The sequence below is a fragment of the Rhinichthys klamathensis genome, unplaced genomic scaffold (assembly GCF_029890125.1).
Source record: "Rhinichthys klamathensis goyatoka isolate OS25496 unplaced genomic scaffold, OSU_Roscu_1.1 h1tg000515l_1, whole genome shotgun sequence".
Taxonomy (NCBI): domain Eukaryota; kingdom Metazoa; phylum Chordata; class Actinopteri; order Cypriniformes; family Leuciscidae; genus Rhinichthys; species Rhinichthys klamathensis.
The window spans coordinates 379,301-387,979 of NW_026606995.1; positions in this window are offsets into that span (position 1 = coordinate 379,301).

Consider the following 8,679-nt stretch of genomic DNA (forward strand, 5'->3'; position numbering starts at 1 on the left):
ATTCATAATTGTTCATAATTAACCAGCACAAATTGAAATTATAACAATTGGTAAATCTGATAAATGACAGAGCAATTCATCACATCAAATATACTCTTTAATGTTATATTTCAAAATTACAAATATACAAAAATTACAAAAACATAACAAATTGCTCCAAACAGTTTGGAAAAACAAAATAAGGCTGTAAAAATAAATCTGCATGGTTTATTCTTTTGTCCCCAGTGCTCTTGCAAATGGGGGGGATACATGTTTTTCTCCAAAACACATTGGCCACAATTATTAGCACCCCTAGATTTTTTTATAAGTAATATATCACTGAAGTATATTACCATCAATATTTCTAACCTAGGAACATGAACATGAAAGGAACATGAAAGTGTCTAGCTATGACTTCTTGTTTCACAGGAGTTTAAATATGAGGAAACACAAAGGCCAAATTCCCTTAATCATTGAGTAAAACCAAAGAATATAGTTCTGATGTGCAGCAAAAGATTGTTGAGCATCAAAGTATAGAAAGTGGCCGTCAGAATATAGCTAAAGAATTGAAAATCCCCATTTTGACCATCAGGACAATAATTAAGAAGTTCAACTAAAGATGTTAGGAATCTGCCAGAAGAGGACGTGTGTCTATATTGCAGAGATTAGTTGAGTCTTGGGGTCAAAAAGCCTATAAAAAAAATAATTAAAAAAAATCAAACAGCCCCTACATCACCACATGTTGTTTGGGAGGGTTTGCAGAACAATCCTCCTCGCTCGTCCAAAAACAAACTCCAGCGTATTCAGTTGTCAGACACGGCTGGATCTTCACACGGCTCAGGCTTCTGAGGTGGGTTCGGTGCACACAAGGATAAAAAGTCCCCCATGTGTAAAATCTAATATATCGTTGGATCTTTAATGTTGTGGGCATATTTTTCTGCTGGAGGTCCTGGACTTCTTGTTCAGATTCATGGCATTGTGGGTTCTATCAAATATCAACAGATAAAAAATCAAAACCTGACGCCTTCTGCTATAAATCTTATAATGGGCCGTGGTTGGATCTTCCATCAGGACAACGATCCAAAGCAAACATCAAAATCAACACAAAAATGTGTTACGGAGCACAAAATGAAGCTTCTGCCATGACCGTCCCAGTCCCAGACCTGATGAGTGCAGAACTGGAGAGAAGAAGCACCAACATGGATCTGGGAATCTGCAGGATCTGGAGAGATGCTGTTAGAGGAACGGTCTCTGATCTCAGGTCAGCTGTTCTCCAAACTCATCCGGCATTACAGGAGAAGACTCAGAGCTGTTCTCTTGGCAAAAGGAGATTGCAAAAAGTATCTAATAAAAGGATGCCAATAATTGTGGCCAACGTGTTTTGGAGAAAAAACATTTATTTCCCCCCCACTTTCAATTCTTTTACTTCAATGAAAGGTTCGATTTCTGGCCATTTTTGATCAGCCAGTTTTGATCATAGGGATGCCATTAATTCTGCGCACGACTGTAAATGCTTAATTATGTGATTTTATTTACGCCTCATTAGAAAGAGTTTGTCATTAACAGTATAACATTTCATTCATCTATATACACTATCTATAAAAAAAAAATATATATATATATATATACATACACACATGTATGTCTGTATATGTATCTATCTATCTATAAAATGATAGACCGATATTGACTACCAGCTACAGCGTGCTGACAGCGTGCTGAAAATCCAGCTGTATTCTAACAATAACTTAGCTCTTCTTATTAGCTAGGCATAGCCTATTTTGTGAATTGTTCATTCCTGGTTGGCACACATTTTGCCGCCCTTACAATAGTGCCGCTCTAAGCGATTGCCTAGATCGCCTATATGGACGTGCCGGTCCTGCGCATAATTAAAACGGTCCACAGGCTGACAGGGCACAGCGTGTACACTAGCTAAGCTACAGTAGGCTACGTGACGTCAGTTGACAATGATGCTTTGCGTTATTTTAATAATTAATGTTTTGCATCTGTCAGAGAGTGCTGTAATGTCTGCATTTTCCAACAGGGGGTGCTGCAGCACATGTTTTATTCTCTACTTATACTACAGGGCTGTTGAATGCTTGATTCTGATTGGTTGAGAATGTTCTAAGGGCTGCAATTATTTTCAGGGAAACGCTCTGCTAAAGTAGTTCCAGGCAGGTTTGACCGCATTAAACAATGGAATCAACTCCCCAACAGTTTAAAGCTGTCTATAGATCTGAACCATTTTTCTCAACACTTAAAATATATCCTTGAGAACCAGCTGTGTCAGCATCAGCACATTTAATGTATATATTATGGGTAGAGATGGTCTTTTGATTATGTTCTCTCATTTTGAACATCTGATAGTATATTGATAGTGGTTTTGTAATGTAATGTTTTTAAAAAGTATGTGCACCTGCCCGGGGACTGCGGATGAAAACTAGCTTCGGCTAACTCTGGCACAAAACATCTTTTCGAAAGATTAATGTACTTTGTGCATTGTCCCTGATAAAAAAAAAGAAAAAAAAAGAAAAAAAAAGAAAATTACAGTTCCATATCACTGCGTGTAGTTAACTATAATAACGGAAAATAGGATACAATTCATAACAAGGAAAAACATGCAGCCCCATGCGCTTGATCTGCAATTTTCGATGTCTAACATCACAATCAATGGACACATGCAGTTTAATTTTAATAAATAAAGTATATAGTCCTATCTATAATCAATAGAAAATTATACTGAATATCAGGGGCGGAGTGGCAATCGGAAGAGTCGGGATTTTTCCCGGTGGGCCGGTAGTGTTTCGAGTCTGATAATAGTTATACATTGCAAGTTCTTAGCAACACCATCCGGCGGCCTGGTGTGCGGCCGCTGCCCGCTGGTCAAACTGTGCAGCCTCTCTCAACCCGTCAATAAATAAATCGATCCGCCGCTTCAGTTTTTAAATGGTCTAGTCTAATGGTAGGTATTTTGCCAAGCGTGTCAGGGGTTACGGGTTCTAATCCGCACCCGTATAGTTTTTTTTCTCATCAAAACTGAATATGTTCATAAGTGGTTACAGTCTATATCAAGCAGGGACACGTTTGTGTGCATTAACTGCATTTTATTTTGTGATTTCACCGGAATGAATAGAGAGTTTTTGCAACAGCTATACATTGAAGCGCGCGTCCGAGTGAAGACTGCGCGCGCCTCGCCCCAAGAGAACACTGCATGACAGCCGGTCCGAAGCGGCAACGAGCACTCAGCTTGATTTAAAAAAAAAAAAACACACATTTTAGCGCTAGACCTCTTATTTACAGTAATAGCGAACTAAATGAATGGTCTGCTAGTTGACTGGAGATGTTTTATTTATTTGTATTAGTATATCTGTGCCTCACTGTTTCAAAAAGTGGTGGTGTGGGGGACAATCGATCCTGAGAAAATGTGGTGGGACACGACTTCACTGGATCTAAACAAATCAATCTAACTATAGATGTGACCAGTTGTGGTGGCTTTCTTAATCTATTTAAAATAATTTTGCAAGGGTTTTTGCAAAAAAAAAAAAAAATTACCAAAAAATACCCCCTAGGCCGGTGGTCTACAAAATGTCCCGGTAGATTTTTTGGCCCCACTCCGCCCCTGCTGAATATATGAATAAATTGATAGTCCTGCTGCACAGGTTTTCGTAATTATTCCAGATAATATAACAGATAAATAATTATAGATAGGCCTACTTGTTAAAAGGGCTTTGTGTTGCATTTATTTGCTTAGTCTACTGTCAATAATAGAAAAAATTAAAAGAAAGAATGAACAAAATAATTTAAACTAATTGAATTCATAAATAAATAAATAATAATATTGACGCACATGCTTTTCTGTCTTATTATTGCAACATCTCTCTCTCTCTCTCTCTCTCTCTCTCTCTCTCTCTCTCTCTCTCTCTCTCTCTCTCTCTCTCTCTCTCTCTCTCTCTCTCTAATGCATTGCAGGAATAACTGCATAAAGCCGGGGACACACTTACTGTGTTTAAGACTTGCTACAGTCGATGGAAACAGTCAGTCTTCGAATGTTTCAGCAAGTCGTAAGTGTGTCCCCAAAAATTACGTTTTGGAATTAGCAACGGAGGCATGGGATTAAGAGAAATTAAGTAAGAAATTAGTCCTACATACAAGAGCGTGTTAATGACAAAAACTTGACAAACGTCTTGAAATGCATCATCTGAACAACGTTTCGATGTGTGGTAACTGTAGTATAAGCAGAATAATTGACTTCAGGCCGTTGAATTATTAGAAAAATAATGCACACCCGAGGTGTAACGGCTCCGCTTCGCGTCGTGACCGCATTACCACCTCGGGTGTGCATTATTTTTACTAATAATTCAACGGCCTGAAGTCAACTATTCTCTACATAGGATTGAGGGTCGGGAACGAGGTAAACATGATTTCACCAAGTACCACATGTTCCTGAATCAACATCTTTGTTGATCCTGGAACAACTTTCAGATCAAGCAATCAGATTTGAAGGACAAGTTTACAGTATGTCAAGTTTAGGCTTAGAACCAGGGTAAGGTGCTTCTACATCAGTGTTATTCACCTGTCATTTCCCTCTGATTTTAGGGAAAAGTTATGGGTAGGGTTAGGTTTAGGGGTAGGGATAGGGTAAGGACTAAATTTTTGGACAGGAATGTTATTCCAGGATCAACAAAATATGCTGATCCAGCAACATGTCTTACTTGGCAAAATCCCGGTGACCTCGGGAACGACAAGGTCCATATTCACGCAAAAACCAGAAAGATGTATATATGTATATGTCTGTTTGAATATGTCTGTAATGAATAGTATGTTTACTGTAGTATTTTCTGTACAATATTATCAGATTATTTTGTATGTTTGTTGTTGTTGTTATTTACGGTAATTGTAACCTGTACTGGATACAGTATTTTATGTTTGTCTGTTGTTTGCTGAGCTAACAGTGTTATGCACACTACTGTAGTAGCATGACAACTGGGACATCTTTTGTTGTGATTCTCCATGTTGACTGATCTGGGTATATGGAGAGAAATCAATGATATTTTCCTCAGTCTGCAGCATTGGTCTTGTGTAGTGTTTGGTGAACTATTGTATAGTTGCACTTTCTCTGTGTACTTCATTTACAGTACTCTAATCACTGAGAATTAGACTTGCTAAAAGTGTTTAAGGTTAGCAACAGCAGTGTGAAACTGGTTCAAAAAGATTGAAGTCATATGAAATGTGTGTGTTTTGTATGGTAACAAAATATTGTTTTGATGAAGTCGTGTTTTGACAAAAGTGTTCCATTTTGCAAATGATCTGAAGTGTTGTGCTACTTTGGTGTAGGGTTGTGCTAATTGTGTGCAGTGTTTTGACAAACCAGGCCCTGTGTTAAAAAATTGTGCTTAAGCAATTGAAAAAAACTGTAAATCTAGAATGAGAATTAATCGAAAGTGCCCCTCTCAAACAAATATCAATGATATTTTGTGGTTGATAAAACAAAATGTATTTGATTATAATTAACATAACAATGTGTACAAAACTTTTCTGTCTCGTTTTCCAGCACAAATATCTAAGCAAAATTACTGAAGATATTAAGACTGAAAAATGAATCAAAATGAAGTGAGTTTGTGTTTAATACAAGAAAAAATATCTCAGTGGAGTCAGATAAATAATCTTGTTTCCCTTTGAATTAAAGGGATAGTTCACCCAAAAATTAAAATTAGCCCATGATTTACTCTCCCTTAAGTCATCCTAGGTGTATATGAAATTTTTTATTTTTTCAGACAAATACAATCAGAGTTATATTAAAAAATGTCCTGGCTCTTCCGAGCTTTATAATGGCAGTGAATGGCTGTATATTTTTTGAAGTCCATCATAAGTGTGTAACCCCTCCGCCCGGGGCCGACTCGCTCTGCGCGGGCCTCGAACCCAGGTCTCTGGCGTGAGAGTCAGGCGCTCCAGCAAGAGGCTAAAGATGGCTGCAGCAGCAACAGCGTCTCTGAACCGCCTGCAACCCAAGAGCAGATCCAACAGTGTTTGCTGGACAAACATCAAAGTAAAAGGAATCAATATAAGATCAGGCAGTCGAGCCACCGAGCATTAGGGGGAAGAGACGATCTCGTAGTCCAAGGAGACAGGAGAGTGTCAAGAGGCAGAGTCAGAACCAGCAAACACAGTCCAAGGAACAGGGCAGAGAATAATCCAGGTACAGGCAAAGGTCCAATAACAGAGGCAGATCATAAAATGGTTGAGGAAAACTAAGATACAGGACTAGGAGAAACAAAACAAGATCAGAGAACTTGACAAGACTAAACATAACCATATTTGAATGGCTGGAGAATGACAGAAAATACACACTGGCAGAGAAAGAAGGGATCGCGTGAGAAATCAAACAAGAGGGGACTGAGGTGAAGAGTGTGTAAGAGCACTGGGGACTCAGGTGAGGAGTGTGTAAGAGCGCTGGGGACTCAGGTGAGGAGTGTGTAAGAGGCAGTCAGGTGAGGAGTGTGTAAGAGCACTGGGGACTCAGGTGAGGAGTGTGTGGGACTCAGGTGAGGAGTGTGTGGTGAGGAGTGTGTAAGAGCGCTGGGGACTCAGGTGAGGAGTGTGTAAGAGCGCTGGGGACTCAGGTGAGGAGTGTGTAAGAGCGCTGGGGACTCAAGTGAGGAGTGTGTAAGAGCGCTGGGGACTCAGGTGAGGAGTGTGTAAGAGCGCTGGGGACTCAGGTGAGGAGTGTGTAAGAGCACTGGGGACTCAGGTGAGGAGTGTGTAAGAGCGCTGGGGACTCAGGTGAGGAGTGTGTAAGAGCGCTGGGGACTCAGGTGAGGAGTGTGTAAGAGCGCTGGGGACTCAGGTGAGGAGTGTGTAAGAGCACTGGGGACTCAGGTGAGGAGTGTGTAAGAGCGCTGGGGACTCAGGTGAGGAGTGTGTAAGAGCGCTGGGGACTCAGGTGAGGAGTGTGTAAGAGCGCTGGGGACTCAGGTGAGGAGTGTGTAAGAGCACTGGGGACTCAGGTGAGGAGTGTGTAAGAGCGCTGGGGACTCAGGTGAGGAGTGTGTAAGAGCGCTGGGGACTCAGGTGAGGAGTGTGTAAGAGCACTGGGGACTCAGGTGAGGAGTGTGTAAGAGCACTGGGGACTCAGGTGAGGAGTGTGTAAGAGCGCTGGGGACTCAGGTGAGGAGTGTGTAAGAGCGCTGGGGACTCAGGTGAGGAGTGTGTAAGAGCACTGGGGACTCAGGTGAGGAGTGTGTAAGAGCACTGGGGACTCAGGTGAGGAGTGTGTAAGAGCACTGGAGACTCAGGTGAGGAGTGTGTAAGAGCGCTGGGGACTCAAGTGAGGAGTGTGTAAGAGCGCTGGGGAGGAGTGTGTAAGAGCACTGGGGACTCAGTTGAGGAGTGTGTAAGAGCAGTGGGGACTCAGGTGAGGAGTGTGTAAGAGCACTGGGGACTCAGGTGAGGAGTGTGTAAGAGCGCTGGGGACTCAGGTGAGGAGTGTGTAAGAGCGCTGGGGACTCAGGTGAGGAGTGTGTAAGAGCGCTGGGGACTCAGGTGAGGAGTGTGTAAGAGCACTGGGGACTCAGGTGAGGAGTGTGTAAGAGCGCTGGGGACTCAGGTGAGGAGTGTGTAAGAGCGCTGGGGACTCAGGTGAGGAGTGTGTAAGAGCACTGGGGACTCAGGTGAGGAGTGTGTAAGAGCACTGGGGACTCAGGTGAGGAGTGTGTAAGAGCGCTGGGGACTCAGGTGAGGAGTGTGTAAGAGCGCTGGGGACTCAGGTGAGGAGTGTGTAAGAGCACTGGGGACTCAGGTGAGGAGTGTGTAAGAGCACTGGGGACTCAGGTGAGGAGTGTGTAAGAGCACTGGAGACTCAGGTGAGGTTTGTGTAAGAGCGCTGGGGACTCAAGTGAGGAGTGTGTAAGAGCGCTGGGGAGGAGTGTGTAAGAGCACTGGGGACTCAGTTGAGGAGTGTGTAAGAGCACTGGGGACTCAGGTGAGGAGTGTGTAAGAGCGCTGGGGACTCAGGTGAGGAGTGTGTAAGAGCACTGGGGACTCAGGTGAGGAGTGTGTAAGAGCACTGGGGACTCAGGTGAGGAGTGTGTAAGAGCACTGGAGACTCAGGTGAGGAGTGTGTAAGAGCGCTGGGGACTCAAGTGAGGAGTGTGTAAGAGCGCTGGGGAGGAGTGTGTAAGAGCACTGGGGACTCAGTTGAGGAGTGTGTAAGAGCGCTGGGGACTCAGTTGAGGAGTGTGTAAGAGCGCTGGAGACTCAGGTGAGGAGTGTGTAAGAGCGCTGGGGACTCAAGTGAGGAGTGTGTAAGAGCGCTGGGGAGGAGTGTGTAAGAGCACTGGGGACTCAGTTGAGGAGTGTGTAAGAGAGCTGGGGACTCAGTTGAGGAGTGTGTAAGAGCACTGGAGACTCAGGTGAGGAGTGTGTAAGAGCGCTGGGGACTCAAGTGAGGAGTGTGTAAGAGCGCTGGGGAGGAGTGTGTAAGAGCACTGGGGACTCAGTTGAGGAGTGTGTAAGAGCACTGGGGACTCAGGTGAGGAGTGTGTAAGAGCACTGGAGACTCAGGTGAGGAGTGTGTAAGAGCGCTGGGGACTCAAGTGAGGAGTGTGTAAGAGCGCTGGGGAGGAGTGTGTAAGAGCACTGGGGACTCAGTTGAGGAGTGTGTAAGAGCGCTGGGGACTCAGTTGAGGAGTGTGTAAGAGCACT